Source organism: Eleutherodactylus coqui, chromosome 10 (assembly GCF_035609145.1).
Source record: "Eleutherodactylus coqui strain aEleCoq1 chromosome 10, aEleCoq1.hap1, whole genome shotgun sequence".
Taxonomy (NCBI): domain Eukaryota; kingdom Metazoa; phylum Chordata; class Amphibia; order Anura; family Eleutherodactylidae; genus Eleutherodactylus; species Eleutherodactylus coqui.
Window position 1 is genome coordinate 125,549,789 of NC_089846.1, and position 24,359 is coordinate 125,574,147.

Sequence of the window (24,359 nt, forward strand, 5' to 3'; positions counted from 1 at the left end):
ACCCTCAATAAAACTAAAAAACGGGGAAAAAAAGTCAGTGAAAAAGATTTTTAAAAAATCGCCCTATATGTCACGGAAAAAAAACACAGCAAGAATAATTTTGATAGCTAAAGGAAAAAAAATGGAGCAGTAAAACCGCTACATGAGTAAAATCCCTAAAAAGTGTCTGATCCTTAAGGTACAAAACAGCCTGGTCCTTAAGGGGTTAAAGGAGCAAATCCACAAGATAGGTGGTAAATGTCTGAACACTATAGGCCCACAAACTTGAATGGGGATCTAGTAGTTTAAATAGAGCAGTGGTCATGTATGCACTCATAGACATAACAACAGCTCTATTTAAAGTCCTCTAGAACAGAAGCTTGGAACCCATGTTATAATGATTGGTGGAGGTCCCAATAGCCATTTTATTAAATAACCTGCCCTTTTATGATTGGAGCTTCCCTGCATGAAAATTAGACTGCAGAGTGCAGCATATAAAATCTATTGAGCAAGTTTTCCGTGGATCAGTTTCAATGTATAAAATGAGACAATTAAGCAATCTGAGTGACTTCCAATATGGTATGATTATGTGTGTCAGACTAGCTGGTACCAGTATTTCAAAAACTGTCAGCATTGTGGGTTTTTCTCATGCAATGATGTTGAGAGTTATGTGACCAAGAAACAACTGTGGACAGAAACAACAGATTGACAAAAAAAAGACGCAGAGTGGTAATATAAACTCTCCACTAATTTTAAGCCATGAAGAACTTCAGAGGCACCTTAAAAATATTAAATAGACAAATCACCAGGTCCTAATGGCATACACCTGTTGCTTCCTAACCGGACATGCAGCATACACAAGTAAGAATAAGCACAACTGTGCGTAACATGGCCAGTAAGCACAACCATGCAATGTAAATGCAAAAGAGACTAATGGAAAACCTTTCCCTGAAAACCCTTACCCCAGGAGAGAGCCCTGCCTTATCGGCAGGCCGACCGCTCTGATAAGTACGAGCCCACACTCGCCCACAAACTACAGGTCGGTAATACCTACTTCTGTTGTGGGTGAAATGTTTGAAGGGTTTCTAAGAGATGCTATCCTGGAGTACCTCAAGTAAAATAGCTGTATATCTCTATATCAGCATGGGTTTATGAGAGATCACTCCTGTCAAACCAATCTGATCATCTTCTACGAGGAGGTAAGTTCTAGACTGGACCGGGGAGAATCATTTGATCTTGTGTATCTGGACTTTTCCAAAGCATTGATTCTGTGCTGCAAAAAGAAAGGTTGATATATAAAATGAGAACACCTTGTCTGGGTGAGAACATGTGTAAGGGGATAATTAAGTGGCCTAATGATAGAAAGCAGAGGGTACTTATTAATGGTACATACCCTGATTAAGTCACATTTACTAGTGGCGTACCACAGGCGTCAGGATCTGTCTATATTCTTTACAATATATGTATTAATGTATTAATGACTTGGTAGAAATAATAATAATAATCTTTATTTGTATAGCGCCAACATATTCCGCAGCGCTTACATAGACAGGGGGAATACAGAAAGACAAAAGTACAAAAAATTACAGAACCACGGTTACAATCGTAATCAGTTGGTGGAAACAATAGCGAAGGGTCCTGCTCCAGCGAGCTTACATACTACAAGTAATGGGGGGATACAAAAGGTAAAGGGCTGGAGATGTGCAAGGTATGGCGGGGTGGAGAGTGAGGGATTCTATACACAAACAATGGTCAGATGTTTGGCCGTGTGACGGCAGAATCGGTATGACTGCAGGGGCAGTTTATGACAGCTAGCAGGGATTGCAGTCAATAGGTCAGAGAGCATGTTATCAGGTGGCATACAGAGGAGTCGGTTTAGGGTATGCGGTATGCCTCCCTGAAAAGGTGCGTTTTTAGAGCACGCCTGAAGTTTTTCGAGTCCTGGATTGCCCGGGTATCCTTTGGTAATGCGTTCCAGAGGGCTGGTGCTGGAGGCGGGAGTGAGAAGTTCGAATTAGAGGGGTGTGCAGTCTAGTTTCGTTTGCCGAGCGGAGAGCCCGGGCTGGGTGATGGATTGAGATGAGGAAGGCAATATAGGGGGGCGCTGCACTGTGGAGGGCTTTGTGGATTAGGGTAGTGAGTTTAAATTGAATTCTGTATTTAACGGGCAGCCAGTGCAGTGACTGGCACAGGGCAGAGGCGTCCGAGTAGCGGCTGGACAGGAATATGAGCCGGGCTGCGGCATTCAGGATGGATTGGAGAGGGTAGAGTCTGGTGCAGGGGAGGCTGATCAGCAATGAGTTGCAATAATCGAGTCGTGAGTGGATGAGGGCAACAACAAGTGTTTTCAGCGTGTCTATGGTGAGAAAAGAGCGGATTCTTGCGATATTCTTGAGGTGCAGCTGACATGTTCGAGCAAGAGATTGGATGTATGGGGTAAATGAGAGATCGGAGTCGAATATGACCCCAAGGCAGCGGGCATGCTGTTTGGGAGTTATGGTGGTGCCACACACTGAGATGGAGATGTCAGGAGGAGGTCGGTTTGTGGAGGGTGGAAATATCAGTAAGTCAGTTTTAGAGAGGTTTAGTTTTAGGTAGAGAGAGGACATAGTGTTGGAGACAGCAGACAGACAGTTAGTGATGTTTTGGAGGAAAGGTGCAGAGATGTCACGGGAAGAGGTGTATAGCTGGGTGTCATCAGCATAGAGGTGGTATTGGAGGCCAAAGCTCCTGATGGTTTGTCCAACAGGGGCTGTGTAAATAGAGAAAAGGAGGGGGCCGAGGACTGAGCCTTGGGGGACCCCAACAGCAAGGGGAAGAGGAGGGGAGGTAGAGCCAGCAAAGGAGACACTGAAGTAGCGGTCAGATAGGTAGTAGGAGAACCAGGAGAGAGCGGTGTCCTTTATGCCGATGGAGCGAAGCATACTGAGAAGGAGTTTATGGTCGACAGTTTCAAATGCTGCGGAGAGGTCGAGGAGGATCAGTAGGGAATAGTCGCCCCTCAATTTGGCTGTCAGTAGGTCGTTTGATACCCTTGTAAGGGCAGTTTCTGTTGAGTGTTGGGGTCGGAAGCCAGACTGTAGGGGGTCGAGGAGAGAGTTCTCTGATAGATAGCTTACAAGGCGGGAGTAAACCAGCCGTTCAAGTAGTTTGGAGATAAAGGGGAGGTTTGAGATGGGTCGGTAATTGGCAACGTCAGTCGCGTCAAGAGTTGGCTTCTTTAGCAGTGGGGATATGATGGCGTGTTTGAAAGAAGAGGGAAAGATGCCAGAGGTCAGAGAGAGGTTGAATATAGTGGTGAGATGGGAGATGACCACTGGGGAGAGGGTCGCTAGCGCAGGTGGTGGGGCGAGCAGACAAGAGCAGTTTGGAGACTTCTTCCTCTGTCGCTGGTCTGAGTACAGACAGTGAGCAGGAGCTAGATGCAGTGCTGACAAGACTAGGGTCAGGGCTAGTCTGGGATTGGGAAGTTATTTCCTGATGGATGTCATCAATTTTCTTTTTGAAATAGGCAGCCAGCTCTACAGCACTGAGATCCGTCACCGGGGGCTGCGGTTTAGGGCCGAGAAGGGAGTGAAGAGCCGTTTAGGGTTGTGGGATAATGAGGAGACGAGAGAGGGGAAATAGACTTGTTTGGCGTGATGGAGGGCGAGGTTGTAGGTTCTGAGCATGAATTTGTAGTGGAGAAAGTCTGTGGATGTTTGCGACTTCCTCCACAGCCGTTCAGCACTTCTAGAGCACCGCCGGATAAAGCGCGTTTGAAGCGTGAGCCAGGGTTGCCGCGGTCTACATCGGATGGCTTGGATCCTGGGGGGAGCCGCTTCATCCAGGGCATGTTTGAGAGCGGTGTTGTAGCGATCGGCAGCCAGGTTGGGGCAGGAGAGGAGAGAGATGGGGGACAGAGAGGACTGTAGGGACTCAGCAAAATCTTGGGTGTGTATGGCCTCAAAGTTCCTAAAGGTACGGTAGGTAGGTGGGTGTGGAGAGATGTTAGGGAGCGTGACAGAGAAAGAGAGGATGTTATGATCTGAGAGCGGGAGAGGGGAGTTAGTGAAGTTGGAAGCAGAGCAGAGACGGAGGAAGACCAGATCCAGAGTGTTGCCATCCCTGTGAGTGGGAGAGGCTGAGAGTTGAGAGAGACCAAGGGAGGAGGTGAGTGAAAGAAGCTGAGAGGCAGATGGGGAGTTGGGGTCGTTAGTGGGGATGTTAAAATCGCCTAAGATGAGGGTTGGGATTTCGCAGGATAGGAAATGGGGGAGCCAGGCGGCAAAGTGGTCCAAGGTGGTAGAAGGATTGTACAGTAAAATATCAATATCTGCAGACAAAATTATGCAAAGTTATTAACACAGAGGACAGAATGCAGTTGCAAATAAGTCTGGATAAGTTGGGGGCTTGGATAGATAAGTGGAAAATGAGGTTTAACACTGATAAATGTAAGGTTATGCACATGGGCAGAAGAAATACATGCTACCATTACACACTAAATGGGAAACCACTGGGCAAAACTGAAATGGAAAAGGACTTTTAGTTAACTGTAACCTTAACAAAAGCAACCAGTGTCAGGCAGCTGCTGCCAAGGCAATTAGGATCATGTGGTGCATCAAAAGAAGTATAGGGGCGCATGATGAGAACATTGTTCTTCCTTTTTACAAGTCACTGGTCAGACCACACATGGAATATTGTGGACAGTTTGGGGCACCAGTACTCAAGAAGGACATAGAGTTTGAGTAAGATCAAAGGTGGGCAACTACATTAACAAATGGATTGGGTGGACTACAATATCCTAAGATTTTATCAGAATTTGGGTTATTTGGGATGACCCAATAACTATGTAAAAATATATCAGGGGACATTACATAGATCTTTCCCACAATCTATTTATACCCAGGACTGTGACTGTAACAAGGTGGTGCCCTCTATGTCTAGAGGAAAGAAGGTTTCTACATCAACATAGAAGGGGGTTCTTTACCTTAACAGCAGTGAGACTGTGGAACTCTCTGCCTGAGGACGTGGTGATGACAAATTCGTTAGAAGTGTTTAAGAGTGGCCTGGACACCTTCCTTGAGCTTTACAATATTATATGTTATAGCCACTGATTATTTCAGAAGGGTTGTTGATCCATGCATTATTCTGATTGCCAGACTTGGAGTCAGGAAGGAATTTTTTCCCTTAAATGAGGAAACTTGACTTCTACCTCGTGTTTGTTTTTGTTTTTTTTTACTTCCTCTGGATCAACATTGGGGGGAGAGGGTAATAGGCTGAACTAGATGGATATTTGTCTATTTTCAGTCTAACATACCTTGTCAGAGTAAGATGTCAAGTAAGATGTACAGACAGTGTACAATTAAGAAAATTTCAGTAGAATTTAATGCTGGTGCCCTAACTGTGTCCGAATGCACAACTTCATTAGCAAAGATGGGCTATAACAGCTGAGTGCCATTGCTGTCAGAGACACAGAAAGACGAGACTCCAGTGTGCAAGTGTGCTAAAATTGGATTACTTAGCAGAGGAAAACCATTGCATGGTCAGATGAATCCAGTTGCACCATGCTGATGGGAAGTTCAGAATTTGGTACAAGCGGGAGGATTTGATGAACTTTTCCTATCAAACATTTATAGTTCAGGCTTATGAAATTTGAGTAATTGTGTGAAGAATATGTTCTTGGCATACTAGCAGTCCTCTGATGCCTGTGAACAGACATTTGAACAGAAGGACTTAACTAAGGATTGTGACCGACTAAGCTCATTCCTACAAGCAATTGTTTATCCAGCAGCAGATGGATACTTTCAGTAGGACAATGTGTAGTGGCCCGAAACACTTAATCTTGTCCCTTCCATAATTGTCATACATGTCATGTCTTTTGTGTATATGCACCGTGCAAACTGTCTAGTCTCTTGTTATGTGTATTGCACAGCTGCAGCAAATAAGGAGTTAATGTCTGCATGTGGCTGAGATATGTCTGCAAAAATATAAATGTATGTCCTGTCATGTGGTATGCGAGATACTATAAATATGAGTGATTTGGGTGTGGTGAGGGAGCAGCAGAGAGTCCATCACAGTAAGAGGAGTGGAGTGCCAGCCACATGGGGGTACCTTCAACCTTCATGTGGTGAAGAGTGATGGAAGAGGAAGAATGGTTTCCTGAGGTCCCCAATGCCAAGAACCATTAGAGAGCGAGAGAGAGAGAGAAAAGAAGAGTGTGAGAAGTGAAGAAAGTCAAGACCACTGTGCAGAGGTATTTCAATAAGTGAGTGTCTATAGAGAGTTTGCCCCTTCCCCTTCCAGAAGTGGTACTATACAGATAATGAGGACTGTAGGGCCGACATCATCCTGAGTATGCTCTCTGAGGAAGTTTCCCCTTCCAGGAGTGGTACCATACAGATAACGAGGACTGTAGAACTGGCATCATCCTGATTATCTCCCTGAACTCCCTTCTCCTGTCTTCCCTGTACTAGTGTATTCTGAAGTTGTAAAGTGCCAAAGTTTCAAGTAAAGTTTTACCAGGCCCTGACCATTCCCAGGGACTGAGGTACTTAAACACTAAAGCATGTGTGGACTTTCTTTATTATCGCTGAGGTTCATTCCAGTGGGTAAGGAACAGTGGCGGCATGTGACAACCTGAAAGTCTACTATATGTATATAGGCCATCCCAATCCTCGGGGTGTCTGGAAGAGGCCAAGTGATACTCAGGCCAAGGTCGTGTGTGTCCCTCTGGGGAGGAGTCTGGTATGTGCCACCATGACAAGTGATAACACTACCCTCCCAGCTCCTCAGTGTGGGCCTCGTGTCCCGAGTGTCCATCCCGGTCGCTGCAAATGCAGCTTGCTACAAGTGTTGTATAGTTATGTGATAGTTTCAGAAACATGACAATAGGTTTTACTTGCTTTCCTGGTCTTCATAATCCCCAGAACTTAATCCTATAAAGTATTTCTAGGATGAGGTAGAACTGACTGTTCAGGGTATGTCAGCATATCCATCTAATTTGTGTCAACGGCACAAAGCTATCTTGTCCGCATGGGACGGTATTCCTGCAGAACAGATTGAACACCTAGTATAGTCTAGGCCACAGCAAATTGCTGTGGTTTTGAGGGTCAAAGAAGGTCTAGAATGCTACTCAATGAGTGTCTCTAATAAAGTGAACATTCAAAGTATTGGTAAATGTTTTTGTGTGATAATCTATTTAAAAAGTATATTTTCAGAATACATTGTTTCCTCAAGGTACATTATTAATTATCTAAGAGAAAAAGAGACCAAAATAATGTGAAAACTATAACTTGGGACCCTTATACTCTAAAAACTAGTTATTGGTGCCCAAAACCTCAAAATGTCAACCTAAGGCTTCTTTCACATGAGCACATATTGGCCGACCGTTTTCAATGCATCAGATCACATGGGCGTATTTCTGAGACGTAAAAATGCCTGGGCAAGCCAATATAGCACCAGGTGTTTTTACCTCGAGCCCAAATCATAGTCCTGGAACTATGTTTTGGGCTGAGAGTACGTCGGCCACTGCATGGACTCCTATGGGAGCCCATGGCAGCGGCCGTAGGCTATGAGGCTGCTAAGCTCCCTCCCTCTGTTCTCCTCCCCCCGTGCAGGCTCACTTCTGTTCCTCCCTGCTCGTTCTTAGCAATAGGGGGCAGAGCTAACCGCCCGCCCACCCCGCCTCCTCCCATTGATGGCTATAGACAAGGGGTGGGATGTGGGTGGAGCTAAGTGCCCACCATCTCCTCACCCCTTGTCCATAGGCATCAATGGGAGGAGGCAGAGCAGACGCCACTTAGCTCCAACCCGTCCTGCCCCCTCCCATTGCACAGAATGAGCGGGGAGGTACAAGAGTTGAGCCTGCGATGGGAAGGGAGGGGAAATGGGCCTTGGCCAGGTAAGCTTGGCTCATTTGCCCGGCCTCATCAGGCTATATGAACGGGCACACAACGTTTGATTTGTGCGCCCGTTCACCAGATTTTTCACTAACAACATAGTGTATATCGTCCAGCTATGAAAACGGCTGGCCGATATGGGCTGATGTGAAAGAAGCCTGAGGAAGACAAAAAAAATAGTTTAAAGTAAAATAAACACAAAAGTAATACTAATAAAGAAAGTTCTCATATGTAAAAGTAAAAAAATCCATTCATAGCTGGCAGAGCTTTTTTAAGGTCAATTTTAAACAGTGAGAAGACTGTGATTGCCAACTTGTAGGAAACCAACAAAGGAGGGGTTAGGACTTTTTTGGTGAGTGGCAGAAAAATGAGACCTATTAGAGCTAATAGGCTTACAGGAAGTCGCAATAAGGCTATATTCATATTACCTTTCAGGGGTTCTGTCCCAGGGCTCCACCTCGAAGGTAAAAACCTGCAATCTTTGGTTTCTTCTTTAGCAGGCTTTCAGTAAATTCCAGAATTGAAATTTGTTCCATTTTTCCCATATTTCAAGATAAAACCTCCTCAAATGGAGAGCAAAGTTTGCAGCTTTGGTCTCCATTGTACTAATAGCAGGCTATGGAGCCATGCATAGTTCCTTCTGGATGCTGTTTTCAGCCATCCAGATGAAGCCCAGGGATGGAAGCCCCAAATAGGGTTCAGCGTATAATATGAATGAAGCCTTAGAGATAAACCTTCTGGACTATTAAATAAAGGTAGAAAAATCTCTAAATGAAATATGCAAGCTTTGACAAGGGCTCAAATAGTAACAGCATATAAGGATTAAGGATCACGGTAACATTTCATCTAGATAGATGTCAACAATGTAGATGATTAAGCTCTGTTGTGCTGTTACTGATACGTATCCTCCAGGTAATGGCTGAATTGATTTTCAAATCTGCTGCAGTGATTTCTTTCTGACCTATATTGCTGTGTATCCAAATTCCTCTGAGAAGTGTTTGACCAAATGATTGTGTTATTTTTATTGCTGTCCTCATATCAGTTAAAACCTTATATGCAGTATTTGTTCATGCCACTCTCTTTAAGTTTCAATGAAGACTTCCTGGATAACTTTCTGTACCTAAGATCCCCTTTAACCCTTTCCAATCCAATGTCTGACCTGTGAAGACATAATGATTTCAGGCTGTACCACTCCGATGTTGGAAGACATCCGTCGGGGATTCTCTTACTGTATATTGCCAGCCTCTCTGCTGTCGGAGCCTATCTAACGTGTCACCCCATGCAGTACTGGCTTTAGCCAGCATATAGCGCTGTTGTATAATGGCACAAAAAGAGTAAGCCCCCTAGGAAAACTTGGATACAAATTGGATTGGAAAGGGTTAACATTGGGATGAGATAAGCAAACTATATTAAATTGAAGACGTTGGGCTATACAGTACATTTACTTAGCAATGTTAGAATGGTTTTTCATTGAGCATGCATCCGATTTACTGTATAAAAGACCTCGTCAAATGCCCTAAAGTGATATCAATCCTTAAGAAAGATCACCTTGCAAATTATGCAAAAAAAATCTTCGAATAGGCAATGCCCTAAAATTCTGAATCATTGATAACTAATAAAGTTGTGTTCACTGCTTGGCATTTTCCAGAAAGTCTGTGATTGCGCTCTCAGGATCACCAATTGAGAATTATTCAGATTAATTTTCAAAGAAAAATGTCAGCTTATAATATATATTTGTTTTTCAGGCGACCTAATAAAATAAAAGTGTTAGCTGGCTCTACCTATCAGTATGAAGGAATACTAGATTACACGGACATATCGCTTGGGATAGTCAGGATTTTTGCCTTGAGCTCTTCTGTCAAAAATAGGAAAATGTCTTTGAAGTGATCGGTCTTCTGTTTTACCAGAATAAAGATTGATAAACCTCTGCAAAATCAGTAATGATACATTCATACAATATTACTCTTGAAGTTGTGAAATTTATACTAGCATTCCTGAGCTACCGTATATTGATTATTTGGGTTTCTGTGAGTTTTCTACATAATGCTTATTATTTTATAACTTATGTATACTGGAGATCTGGGCACAAAAACTTTCACTCTTTCCAGTCATAAGATTCATAGGGTCACTTACCTTTCCTGTGATTGCCTAAATAGCAACACATCATGGATTATGTTGAGTGAACCAAAACAGTCAATCCTGTTTGGCGTCAAACTTTGCTAAACGTTCAGCCCAAATCCAAACCTTGGAAGTTCATCTTGGCTGAACTCACTAAAATTATTTATTCCTTTAATGTTATACAGCACTTTTATGGCTCTAAGACAATGTTATATACCAGTTTTAGGGGTATTGGTGAAGTTTGGGTTTAGGGCACCTACCCACTTGCGTTGCCGATTTTCGTGCGCGAAAAACGCAGCGTTTTCTGCGCGTTTTTGGCGCGTTTTCCGCGCCTTTTCCGTTAATTTCCATTGACATTCATGGGTGCATTAAGAGAAAAATAAGGACACATATGCAACTGACAGTTCCTATGTGAAAAATTGCAGCAGACCGAAAAAAAAACGCAAATGGACAAAAACACATTCTATACTAATTGCTCTTCAGAAAAAACGCAAAACGCAAAGGAAAAAAAATCGCAAGTGGGTAGGCGCCCTTAGTTTGAACTAATTCAAACTTGAACTCTTTGCCAAGATTGGGCGGCCTGGCTGAACCGAACTTTTGAAATATTCACTTATCACTATTGACTAACTTAGTCAGGATGGCCGAGTGGTCTAAGGCAGTGTTCCCCAACTCCAGTCCTCAGGGACCGCCAACAGGTCATGTTTTCAGGATTTCCTCAGTGTTGCACAGGTGATGTAATTATTGTTGGTGCCTCAGACATTGCCACAGGTGTTCTTACCATAGGAGATCCTGAAAACATGATCTGTTGGTGGTCCCTGAGGACTGGAGTTGGGGATCCCTGGTCTAAGGCACCAGACTCAAGAGCAAGGTCTTCTTGAAGCAGGGTGTTCTGGTCTCTCAATGGAGGCTTGGGTTTAAATCCCACTCCTGACAACTCCATTTGGTTGCCACAGGAGGTGGTGAGTTCTCTTTAATGTGAATAGGGCTGATCCCTCTACGCTGTGACAACCCTTCAGATATTTGTAGACAGCTATTAAGTCTCCTCGCAGCCTTCTTTTTTGCAAGCTAAACATTCCCAGATCCTTTACTGTTCCTCAAACCATGTTCTACAATGAACTGTTAAAGGAAACATTTGCACAAAGAAAGCCTAGAAGCAGTGGGATGAAATTGAAAGGAACTCTGCAGCTTTCAATCAGGGAGGAAGGCACTTTAGTGAGAAGGCCCACCTCCCAAGAACTTGCAGAGAATGTGCACTTTTTTTGAGGGTCCATCATGTGACTTGGATCTCACCCAGTTTCTCTACTTCTGTTGATGCTATATTCATTAAACTGTCAGCAGGAAGCTTCCTGTTTTGTTCATCGCCTCCGACATCTGGCTCAAATGCCGATTAGACGACTCAGTGGACAGACAGCAGCGGATGCATCAGCAAGGTCAGAGCATGCACAGTGTGATATGGGGTGTGTAGTAAAGCACATATTGAAGTGATGCTGGCCAAAATGAAGGAGATAAGCAATCACAGAGTTTGACAGGAGCAGCAGAGAAAATGAAATAAGGTAACAGCATACTTATTGAACTATTTAGGTGGCATAAAGTCCCTTCTTTAGAGGTATTTACGTGTTCAGTAAACTGCTTTAATCCAAATATAAGGATCAATACCTATCAATCACAGACCATAGAAGTAATAGCGACTGATGGGGGATATCTAAAATGTGCTCAGAGCATAATAATAACTTGTAAACAAGTAACTAGAGATGAGCGAGCATACTCGCTAAGGGCAATTGCTTGATCGAGCATTGCCCTTAGCGAGTACCTGCCCGCTCGGGAGCAAAGATTCGGCTGCCGGCGGCGGGCGGGGAGCGGTGGAAGAGAGCGAGGAGGAACGGAGGGGAGATCTCTCTTTCCCTCCCTCCCCCCTGCTCACTGCCGCAACTCACCTGTCACCCGCCTGGAGTCAGGAAACCATTTGGCCTAATTTAGTTTGTTCTTTTCCCCACAAAATTGTGCAGCGTATTCTGCAATTGTGCGGTTCTCGGGTGCACATTTGCTCACCCCACATAGACTCCTATGGGGCTTTTGGTGCTCAAATGTGCTCTAAAATAGAGCATGCTGGGGTTTTTTGTGCACACAGAATGCATGCGCAAAATCATAAATTAGAATGAATCCATTGCAAACAAGGGTCTCTATTCTCTACGCATTACGCGGGCAAAAATGCCCATGTGACTCCGCCCTTAATCAAAACTTTTCATATGCCTGCTTCCTCAGGGGCTGAATAATGAGTGTCTTGCTAACATTCATATAGCATAGTGCAAGGAGGACAGAATTACAGCTATGCTCCTCCTTTCTCCGCACACTGATCTACACAGAGCATGCCCACAACACTCTCCCATAGAAGTCAATATGTCATTTTCTGACTGTTTTTTATATCCAGGTGCATGCTGTAAAAGCAAACCTCGGCAGATGCTATTGCAGCAAATAGCTGCCCCTATAATAATGTGAAGGAAATAAAATAAGGAATAAACATTGAGAGGACAAAAACAGATATTTCAGTATTTACTGTTTAATAAGAAAGTGATGCATTGTCTTTATGATACTTTCTCTCATAAAACATGTTTTCAGTTTGTTGAGAATGCCTTGCCCAGTAAACATCAAATGAAATGGATCTAATAATGCCAGTGTTAGCAATGCCTTTTATTTTTGATACCGTACCTATAAACATGATAAAGTATGAAATAATTGTGCAGTAAATCTGCCATTAGTATGTACTAAAGTTAATAGACCATTAGATTTACAGCATCACACTATGTATCAGCCGTTTCATTAACATGCTGAAACAAGATATCCTGCTCATGTAATTCTCATTTCCCCGCTGTCCATCTGTCACATACTGTGATGTTCTTTGTTGTTCATCCATAGTGAGAAATATTTTGGTGACAATTAAAAAGATCGTTTGAAATGAGTTTTGGATGAAGAGCTTCATTCCATCAACATCACAGGTCTTAGAAATGATACAAGTCTATGAGTCAACTTTGGTTTGATGCTTACCTTTGCACCCCAAAGCATCCCCAGCATATATGCAATACATGTTTATTTCTATAGCATAAGGCCTCTTTCACACAAGCATTTTATTGCGGCTATTTTGCCGCGATAAAATGGCGTACAAAAATCGCGGCAATCTGAAGCATTGGATTCCAAAGCATCCGTGCAGATGGGTGATTTTCCAGCGCGTAAAATCGGCTGGAAAAAGATAACGTATATGGTGCACTTTCCGGTTGGCCGCTTTTACGCGTGGCTGGAAACGATAGGATTTGTCCTATCTTTTGCCGGAATAAGTAATCGGTTCCCATAGACTCCTATGGGAGCCTATGAGAGCTGTCAGAGAAGGGAAGTGTGAGTTTAGTAGAAGGTTGCTTCCCTTGCCGGCAGCTTCTAAAGGCTGGGGAGAGAAGGGAGGGCAATTAGCTTGGCAAGTGCTGCTAAAGTCCCTCCCCCTGCCTATGCTGGCTGCTCCCATAGGCTTCTATGGGAGCTTCTATTGCCGCAATCAGCCGGCAAAGGGAGGGTGAGTGAGGGGGAGAGACTTTAGCAGCACTAAGGTCTCTCCCCCCGGCCCACGGAATTCCGGGCAGCAGTGAATATACGCCGCAGCCTGTCTGTCTGAGAGGGTGAGAAAATGGGAGATTTAGCAGCGATTTGGTCATGGCTTTCCTCGTTCATGTGATGCAGGTGGTAAACTACCCCATTATGCACTTTTTCCTGCTTATTGGATGCCATTTCATCCAGGTAGCTCATTCAAGTCTGCACTTAGTCACAACGTATTTAACTTACTGTTCTGGCTGAATTCAACTTTGCTTAGCCACACCTTGTTGAACCAGCAAGTCTATGGTTAATCTTTCCCTGGGTTTGGACTATCTCGTTATGTACCTGTGTCCGATGTTTAATCACCCTGATGTTTCTCTCATTCAGTGCCCGTGTGAACAGCATTTCTCTGACTCAAGCTTCTCTATACCGGGTCATCTGAATCATTTCTGTCCGGAGTCGTCTGCTTAAAGAGTAGCTGCACTTTCAACTAACTTTTGACATGTCATAGAGACACGTGAAAAGTATTTTTCGCTCTTTCCGGCAGCTGAAGACAGTCTCAGCGCTCATTTACACCAGCATATGCATTCTTACGGTCCCCCACGCATGCCGTAAAATCACAAAAAAATGAAGAAAAGCTGCAATTATGTCCTAATCTTTATTAGACTTTTCTCGTCCACTCGCACAGGCGACTGCGGCGTCCTAATGAAAAAGTACACTGCTGCCTAGAAATCCCTTGGTCGGCAGAAATCCTCAGAATGACTTCTAATGATTAAATAGAGCCAGCAGTCTTCTTTTCCCAGCTATGCCGCAGCTAAACTCCCTCCCCCTCTCTTTTTTTCTAGCTTCCGTTGGTGCAGATTTTGACTGGAAATACTATATGGCGCTCCCCCTCACCTCCTCCAAAGGCTTCTAACTGTCAGCACTACCCGGCTTCTGGCTAGTAGGGGCCTCACCTGACCACCATCACCTGACCAGTGGCGCTGCACCAGACAAGGCTGCTGGGAACCGGAAGCTGGGGATTGCTGATTGCGGGTAGCCTTCGGAGGAGGTGAGGGGAGTGCCACAAAGTATGAAATCGGCTGCGGATTTGTCGACAATTTCCAGTCAAAAAATGATGTGGATTTTGACTGTTTTGTGGATGCAGAAATGTAGCGTAATTTGCCACAAAAATTTCCTGCTGCAGACATGGAGAGTGAATCTGCCTTTAGTCAGTCAAAACTTTTCATATGTCGAAATAATGAGTGTCTTACTAACATTTATGTAGCTTAGTGTTCGGAGGACAGAATTACAGCTATGTTCCTCCTTTTCTCCGCACATGGATCTACACAGAGCATGCCCACAACACTCTCCCATAGAAGTCAATATGTAGTAATGTAGTAGTAATAGTGTCACCTAATTGGCCCCAGTAGTAATAATGACATGACCCCCACAGTGGCTCTAGTAGTAATAGTGTCCCCCACAGTGGCTCTAGTAGTAATAGTGTCCCCCACAGTGGCCTCAGTAGTTATAATAACATGACCCCCACAGTGGCCTCAGTAGTAATAGGGTCTCCTATATTGGCAACATATTTGCTCAGTGAACGAGGTTCCATGAGTTAGATTTGAACCTGTATTAGTGAATATTACCGTACTTTTTGTGCATGCAGGGCCAGTTCACATACACACGTGCCCCTCTTGCCCATGCAGATGTATTCTTTTTTTAATGGAATTGTAGAAAGATAGGGTGGGTCCTATTTTTTTCCACATTGACATCAATAGATTCTATTATCTGCACATTGCACGCTTACATTTTACTCGCGCAAAAACACACATCTATACAGTCCTCTGAAGAAGCCCTTAGGGCAAATTCACATGAGTATATGCACAAAAACACTCAATGCAGCATATTTTGTAGGTGTATCCGTGGGGGCATGTCGGCGATCCTTCCCAGAAACTATAGTATCCGCATATAACAACAGGGCTGTTTCCTGAAGCCTACAACCGCACTCCTGCCTTGGGATCCATATTCTCGTCTGAACTAGTCCCTGGCCAACCTCCAGCTTGTCTTCACATCAGACACTATATGTTTAAAAAAAAAACTTTAAAAAAAAGGAGGAATATAATTTAATTTGCCAAAGCAAAATCACAAAGGAGTGTGAGCGAGATGAACACTAAAAGCAATGGGAAAAACCTGCTTTTCACTTTTCCAGACCGTTTGCATTCGGGCAGCGCCAAATAATCTGTATGCAGGTGCGTTGTACAGGTGCTCGTTAAAGTTTAAAATACACACAAATACTAGAAGCACAGTGAAAAATTATAAAGCAGCTCTGGCACCGAAGTGTCACAAAGAGTGCCAGACTAGGCATATAAAACAATGTTTGCATTGCACATGTGCTTGCCAGGAGTCTGAAGATGCAAAAAATGAGACACAACAGAAAACAAAGTAATAAATACTCACAGAATGGCTTCTGCTCTTTGGTAGTGGCAGTGTCCCATCTTTCACCAAAAACCCTCTGCGCCACCGCCTGCCTATAGGAGTCCTTAGGGCGCCTTCACACTTGCGATCGTGATAATGTTGCATTTTTTTAACACAAATATCAATAGTACTTTCTAATGTTAAAAACGCATCGCACAAAAATTGCAAGTTTGTGCTTTACGATATTTGTTTTTAACATTACAAAGTCCTATTAATATTTGTTTAAAAAACACAGTGATATCGAAGGGTGGCTTCACACGAGTGTGTTTTTGTGCATACTTAGGTGCGTACATAGGTGCGCACCCATGTATGTGCAAAAACTCATGTGAATGCAGGACCGTGCATTATTTTCAATGGAGCCACAGCTGCTGCCGGCGGCTCTATTGCAAACAATGCTCTGCCGGAACCCCTGCGTTCTTTTTCAGGGAAGGGCTTTACATGTAAGCTCTACCCTGAAAAAGAAACATTTTAGTGTAAAAAAAATATATACTTACCTCTCCGCCGCTGCCATGACCCCCACGGGGAGGAAGAACACATCTGCCGCATGCGGCAGATGTTTACTTCATTCCCGCTAGTTAAAAGAATTCCCTGCTGCTACATATGCCAAATCTGTGACAGATGCAGCAGAGGAATTCTTCAATTCTCTACCGCAGCTGTCACACATGTCAGCTGCGATAGAGGATTCTGCTGCCGGCAATTGATTTCAGGGAAGGGCTTTAAATATAAGCCCTTCCCTGAAAGTCAAGTAAAAGTGGTTTCAAAAACCGGCGGAGAGGTAAGTATATTTTTTTAAATTTTTTTTACTCTAAAATTTTTATTTTTCAGGGAAGGGCTTATATGTAAAGCCCTTCCCTGAAAGAGAATGTAGGGGTGCTGGCAGATCATTGTTTGCAATGGAGCTGCCGGCAGCAGCAGCGGCTCCATTGAAAATAATGCGTGCATTCCCTATGGTGCACGCATGTCCTATCTTTGCAGGCACACGCCTGCAAAGCATAGACATTTAAACACACCATAGGGAATGCATTGTTGGAAATAGAAGCGTGTTTTTGTGCATGCGTGCGCATGCACGCACAAAAACACGCTCATGTGAAGCCACCCTTAGGGCTTATTTTGACGTGCGTATATCGGCCGGGTTTTCACGCCCGGCCGATATACGCTGTCAGACTCTGCAGGGGGAGGAGGCAGGATGGGACGGGAGCAGTGCACTGAGTTCCCGCCCAATTTCCGCCCTCTCTCCACCTCTTGCCACTATTTGCAATGGGAGAGGGCGGGGCGGAACTTAGCTCCGCTCCATCCCACCTTCCCATTGCAAACAGTGGCGAAGGGCGGGAGCTCAGTGCACTGCTCCAAGCCTGGCCCTCCTCCTCCCCCTGCAGAGAGAGACAGCATATATTGGCCGGATTGAGAACCCGGCCGATATACGTACGCCGGAATAAGCCTTTAGGCTGGAGCTCATTATAGTCACTGCAGAAGGTGACCTACAATGCAGGCGTATTTTCCACAAGGGATATCAGCAGCTCCATCTCCACTCCTCGTGGCATTTTGGGAAGGAGAACAGTTTTGGAAGATGTACCCATGTTGTACATGCTTCGATGCAATTAACTAGACTTTATAGTGTTATGACAGGTGGCTGCAAAATTAAGCTTTACTTCACGCATATTTATGCATTTTGCGTACACATTGGCGCATCTCCATAGACCTCTATAGGGGCTATTTTTTTTTGCATGTGCATGAAATGCACACGCAAAACTCGTTAATAAGAATGAATCCATTGACATCAATATGTTGTGTTTTCTGTGTATATTTTAAGTGTACAAAAACATGCACAAATGTGGTTGTGTGAAGAAGCCCTTAAAAATCTACTGAACATGGAATCTATTTACTGGGCCTCTGTGAAAATGTGCAAGCTTTTATTGCAAGACATATGATAAATGTTTAAGACATTCCCCATATAAAACTCAGACAATATAAAGGTTACAGTTGATTTCACAAGCTATAGAGTGAGAAATTAAAGGCTGTAAGAGGTTTCTTCACCTGAGTATTCTGTTGACCACAATGATACTTTGTATTCAGTGCTGCTCAACAAATCTGAACTTATATGTGACCCATTAGTAATAGTTTATATTGCAATTATGTCTCAGCTCCCTCCCTTGCAACACAAAAGGAGAACTAGCAAAGGTCATATTCCATCCTTTTCCTATTTCAACATTGAATTGCATTGTAAGTAGAATAGACACACTGTGACTATCATGATGTACAATGATATCATACATATTATTTAGAGTTTTCACTTAGATAAGATCATGCTCTCTAGGCTATAAGCGTTTATGAGATGAATGAATCCTGACGAAGGAACCAGTCCAGTTCTGAATACCGTATGCATCTCCCACTGTTAATAGAGGAATGCTGTCCTTATTTGCTATATCGGTTGCCGGCAGCGCTTGGATATGGTCATTTTTCTAGCCCTACTTTTTATATTACATTTTGGAGATCCTGGATCTTTATTGACTGCAGGCTTTGCTATATTCAGTACTGAGCAAAGGTTTTACATAAGTGTAGAAAAAATGCATTAATGTAAGAATGTTTTCAAAAACAGAAGTGTTGATAGTTTATTTTTTGCAACTAACAAAATTCAAAGTGATTGAACAAAAGAGAAAACTAAATTAAATCAATTCTTCTAGGTACAGTTACACAAAGACAGGGACTTTTTAGGATTATAGACAGGTATGTGATTAACCAATTAAACCAAAGAGGTGATAATAATCATCATTCCATATGTAGGTTGAAGCACAGTCATTAACTGAAACAAAAAGAGCTGTGGAGAAGACTTAAAACTCGTAAGGAAAAGCCAAACTCTACTACAAAGGTGAGGTTGTGGAAGACAGTATAACATGTCACGGGTCATACACCATAACAAGACTGACTAAAGCAAGACGACCAAGGCAGCTATGTTGCATTAGCAAGGTCTCTCCCAGGAAAAGATTTTCAAGCAAACTGAGGTTTCAAGATGTGCTAGTCAAGCTCTTTCGAAGAAGCACAAAGACACAGGTGATGTTGAGAACCATAGACACAATGGTCAGTGAAAGATACTTTCTTGTATGTAATTGAATCCATCTATCCACTGCAGGTTTCCAATGGCAGAGGAAGCATAGGAGCCCCAGAGCATCGCCAAGGCACCATCATGCTTCACTGTAGTTAGGGTGTTGATTTGAGTCTATGCTTCGTTCTTCCTCCTCCAGGTATACCGCTGATCCAAAGGCTTGAAAACTTGCAGCTTTGTTTTTTTCCTCCACAGAACAGACTCCACCTAATTTTGTGGCTTATTTACATAGTTCTGAGCATATTGGAGCCAACTTTTCTTGTGCTTTTGTGTCAGTAGAGGTGTACGGCTTGGAATTCGGGCAAGAATGCCCTTCATCATTTAGTATATGCCTTACTGTGCAAATGGAAACCTCTGTGCCTGCGGCCAAAAAAATATTTTGCTGCAGGTCTTTTGCAGTCAGTTGCAGTTCTGACTATGCCTCTGTTCACATACTCAGGTATCGGCCCTGGTCTATTGTAGTATCAGCTGCCACATAACTGGGACCACTTCCAGTGTAATGGCCTGGGGACCTCAAAGCTGACTGGTGGGGTGAAAGAGTGAAGATCGGGATTCAACAATTGTCACCTCTGGATTTGACCTAAAGTTTAACCAGTGTCTTGCACTGACAGTGCACATTTGCTGATGCGGACAAGTAGTCATTAAGGCCAAATTCACACAGCCGGGTCGGATTCTGAATGCAGGATCCTGCAACGTAATCTGACGCTGTGCCCGGCAAGTGATCCCTGCGTACCTATCCACATTCATCTCTTCTGTATTGCTGATGTGCTGGCCGATGCACATGCGCAGTACAGAAAATGCTGTGCCGTCGCTAGGCAATGACATGGAATCTGCGACCCTTCCGCAATGCCATTGTGGAAAGACTGCGGATCGGATGGCAATGGAAGCTGTCCACAAGGAATTTGCACTGGAATATGACACGCTGCAATTTTCCATAGCATGACTATGGGCAGTATTTGCCGCGGAATCCGGAGGTGGATGCCTGCTCTGGATTTTGCATTGCAAATATGCCCCATGTGCATTGGGCCTAAAAGAGGCATTTTGTGTTGAAGTTGGTTAAACAAATTGTTATATTAGTTGTGTTCATAGAGTCATAGAATTGTAGAGTTGGAAGGGACCTCCAGGGTTATCCAAGAAAGATACTTGTCCAGCCTTTGTTTGAACACTTCCATTGAAGGAGAACTCACCACCTCCTGTGGTAACCTGTTCCACTCATTCATCACCCTCACTGTCAGAAAGTTTTTTTTAATATCTAATTTGTGTCTCCTCCCTTTCAATTTCATCCCGTTGCTTCTAGTCTTTCCTTGTGCAAATGAGAATAGGGTTGCTCCCTCTGCACTGTGACAGCCCTTCAGAAATTTGTAGACAGCTATTAAGTCTCCTCTCAGCCTTCTTTTTTGCAAGCTAAATATTCCCAGATCCTTTAACTGTTCTTCATAGGAAATGATTTGCAGACCGCTCACCATCTTGGTAACTCTTCCTTGAACTTGCTCCAGTATATCTATGTTTTTTTTAAGTGGGGTGCCCAGAACTGGACAGAGTATTCCAGATGAGGTCTGACTAAGGAAGAGTATAGGGGGATAATTACCTCACGTGATCTAGACTGTGCTTCTCTTAATACATCCTAGAATTATGTTTGCCTTTTTTGCTGCTGCATCACATTGTTGACTCATGTTCAGTCTATGATCTATTAGTACACCCAAGTCTTTTTCACATGTGCTGCTGCTTAGCCCAATTCCTCCCATTCTGTATGTGCTTTCTTCATTCTTCTTGCCCAGATGTAGGACTTTGCATTTCTCCTTGTTATATACCATTCTGTTAGTCGCCACCCACTGTGCAAGCTTTTCTAGATCTTTTTGAATACTCTCTGTCTGTTCCCTAGTGTTAGCTATCCGTCCTAGCTTTGTGTCGTCGCCAAATTTGATCAGTTTCACATCAATTCCCTCCTCCAGATCATTTATAAAAATGTTGAACAACACTGAGCCTAGAACAGAGCCTTGCGGTACCCCATTTGATACATTCTTCCACTTGGATGTGCAGCAATTTATGAACACTCTTTGAGTACGATCACTCAGCCAGTTGTGAATCCACCTGAAAGTTGCCTTGTCAATCCCATATTTGGTCATTTTTTCAATAAGTATAGTATGATATACTTTGTTAAATGCTTTACTAAGGTCAAGATAAACTATATCCATCGCATTTTCCTGATCAACCCAGTCGGTGATCCTGTCATAGAAGGAAATTAGATTTGTCTGGCATGACTTGTTTGTTACAAACCCCTTCTGGCTCTGGTTAATTACTCCATTTTCATCCAAGTACTTGCATACATGCTGTTTAATAATTTGTTCAAAGATCTTTCCCGATATACAAGTCAGGCTCACAGGCTTGTAGTTTCCTGGATCCGCCTTCTTCCTTTTCTTGAAGATAGGGAAAACATTTGCCCTTTTCCAATCTTCTGGGACTTCTCCTGTTTTCCAGGAATTTTCAAAGATTATGGCGAGTGGTTCAGCAATTACCTCCACTGCTTCCTTTAGTATCATAGGATGTAATTCATCTGCACCTTGAAACTTAAATTCATTATCACTATTTAAATTTTTATTTAATTGTTGTTTTTTTGTAAATAGCTGAAAGTTTGTAAATTTGGAAAATAACCTAATTTGAAATGGTAGTTGAATAAGGGTGGTTTCACCTCCATGTCAGAACCTCTGCCCAGAGATTCCATCGCAGATCTGGCTGAAAATACCAGAAGAAAAAAGTGACACATGCAGCACCTATTCTTCCATCCTAAAGCTGGGCATAAATCGGGCAAACTCCCTTATAGCCTGGCACTGTTCGGTTCTGTCCAGAGGTGGAAATGTTTGGCCACGAAGATTCCCCTTTCCTGCTTACCGAGCAGAGCAGGAAAGCGGAATCCCCAGCGCAGATATGATTTTAACTGTAGGCTTATTATAGAGACAGATTCTTTTCAATAATGTTCTATTTCTTTTACTTTTTGTTCTTCATCTGGTAAACCACATAAACAATTTGTATATTGTGCAGTATTTAAACAGTTAACTGTCTACTTTACAATTTTAGTTACAACATTCATATATGGTGATTTTCCATGATGTTTTGTTCCTGTCTTTCTGTCGAGAAATGAACTACTCAATAACAAGACCACAAGGCTTTGATCATAGAATGTTTTTCAGCCCTGTACATTTCCTTATTTTTTAATAGATTTCCAGATGGACCAAAGGAACAGCATCCAAAAATCTGTCATAAAGAACAAATACAAAACATTCCCCTTGTCTTCCTGATTACACTGAGGTTCTGTTAGTACGTGATGAAACCTACTAATACCTTTATATCACTGAGTTATATTATCACCAGTATCTCCTTTGTAAAATTGCTTAACATTAGTCCCTTGCTTAAAGATGCAGGGCAGCAACAGAGAGAGAACATTTCTCAGTTCTGCCATTCCATGTACCATGTCATATGTATACAAATATAACTCTTTTCCGAAAGGAAGGAAATCAGTGCCTTTTATAGTGCTTTCACATGGACATAACTAGCCCACAGTATGCAGCAAAACCTGAAGCTTGTTCTGCCACTGTGGAATTCCATATCAAAATCTGCAGGTTTAGGAGCTCCTTTAGATGACTGTTTTTGCGCAAGTTTTCACGCTTGCAAAAATTCCCAACGTAATACACAAAGAATAGAACCTGCTGATTTCAATGGGTTCATTTTAATTTCCATATTTCGCGCACGTAGGAAAAGAAAAAGGGCCTGCTCCATTTTCCTTCATATTTGTGCACCAAGGGCCCCACAGCAGTCTGTAGGAGGTGCACAAATGTGCACTCAATATACACACAAATGCGCAATACACTGTGCAATTCAGTGAAAAAAATAGCACATCTGGACCTCATTGTCACGGATATGGAGGGGAGACATGATTGCTCTAATCGTTGCGTCCAATTTTTTTTTTTTTTTTTCTTACTGTAATTTTTATTTGAAATTTTCAAATTTTACAATAATGCAGTAAACATTTAACTGAAATGCTTCGCAGTCTTAGTAGTACACAACAAAAGTAGTTTGCAATGATATAGATTGGGGGGAGTGGAAAAGACAACATGGCTGGAATTCAATTTTTGAATAGTCTTCTCCCTATTGTCCTGTTCCAATATTGAAACTAGACTGTAAATTGAGAAGAACAGAATACTATCAGCCTGGCCAGGGCCTAACATGATTAGAAGGGGGGATTGGGAAGATTTGGGAAAAGGTGGGAATGGGGGAAGGGGTGACTCCTGAGACAGGTGAAGTTTTTCCTATGGGGTGGACACTGCAAAAGACAGCCTCAGGCTATTGGTTGGTGATTTGGTAGGCATTTATTATTGCTTTTGTTTTCACAGGGAGGCTAGGGATCTATTATTTTGCATGGGGAGGGAGTATTCTAGCCATGGAGCCCATATTTCAAAAATTTCTCATGCCTATCAGCTAGAATAGAGGTCAGTTGCGTCCAATTTTTCATGGCAGAGTCTGATTGCTCTAAGGAGATTGCGAGTGTGTAGTCGCCGGGAAACAGGTGGATTTGTAACCAGCTTTCACGGGGTCCTTCTACATGTAGACTGAAGGGACAAATCCCCCCTGATCCGGTCTAACGCACACCAGCACTACACAATGCCACTCACATACACGCTGCCACCACTAACGTTTAAAGGTAAGCTGGAACCCAGACTTATGAATTCTGAACACAAACTCTTCGAAGTTATGGTTCATTTTAAAATGGACAAGGCTTGCCTAATGAATTGCAGATTTATTAAAAAAGAAAGGACTAGCAGTGAAAAAAATATACATATACAAAGGATATACAAAAAGGTTGCTACACAGGAGTATAAGGATATACAGGCATACACACACAAACAATATTTTAAAATAAACAGGAAGAAAATAAAAGAAAGATACCAGATTTAGGATATCCGGCCCAAGGTTCTGATTTATGCAGAGTCACTAAAGCAAACGGGAACAGTCTTCCACTGAGGCGTATCTCTAAAGTCTTACACTGGGTCTTTCTGAAACCCTTAGTTTTAAAGTTCCCCCAGCACACACCTCCCCCCGCCCCCTCTGAGGTCATTCAGAGAAGTATGGGGTAAATGCATATGGACCTGTGAAAAAACCATAATTCCCCATTTTGGCCATATCTTTGCAGGAGTTCCTCCGATCAGGAACGTATACCTATCATAGTTCCAGTCATTATTTTATATATTCAGTGA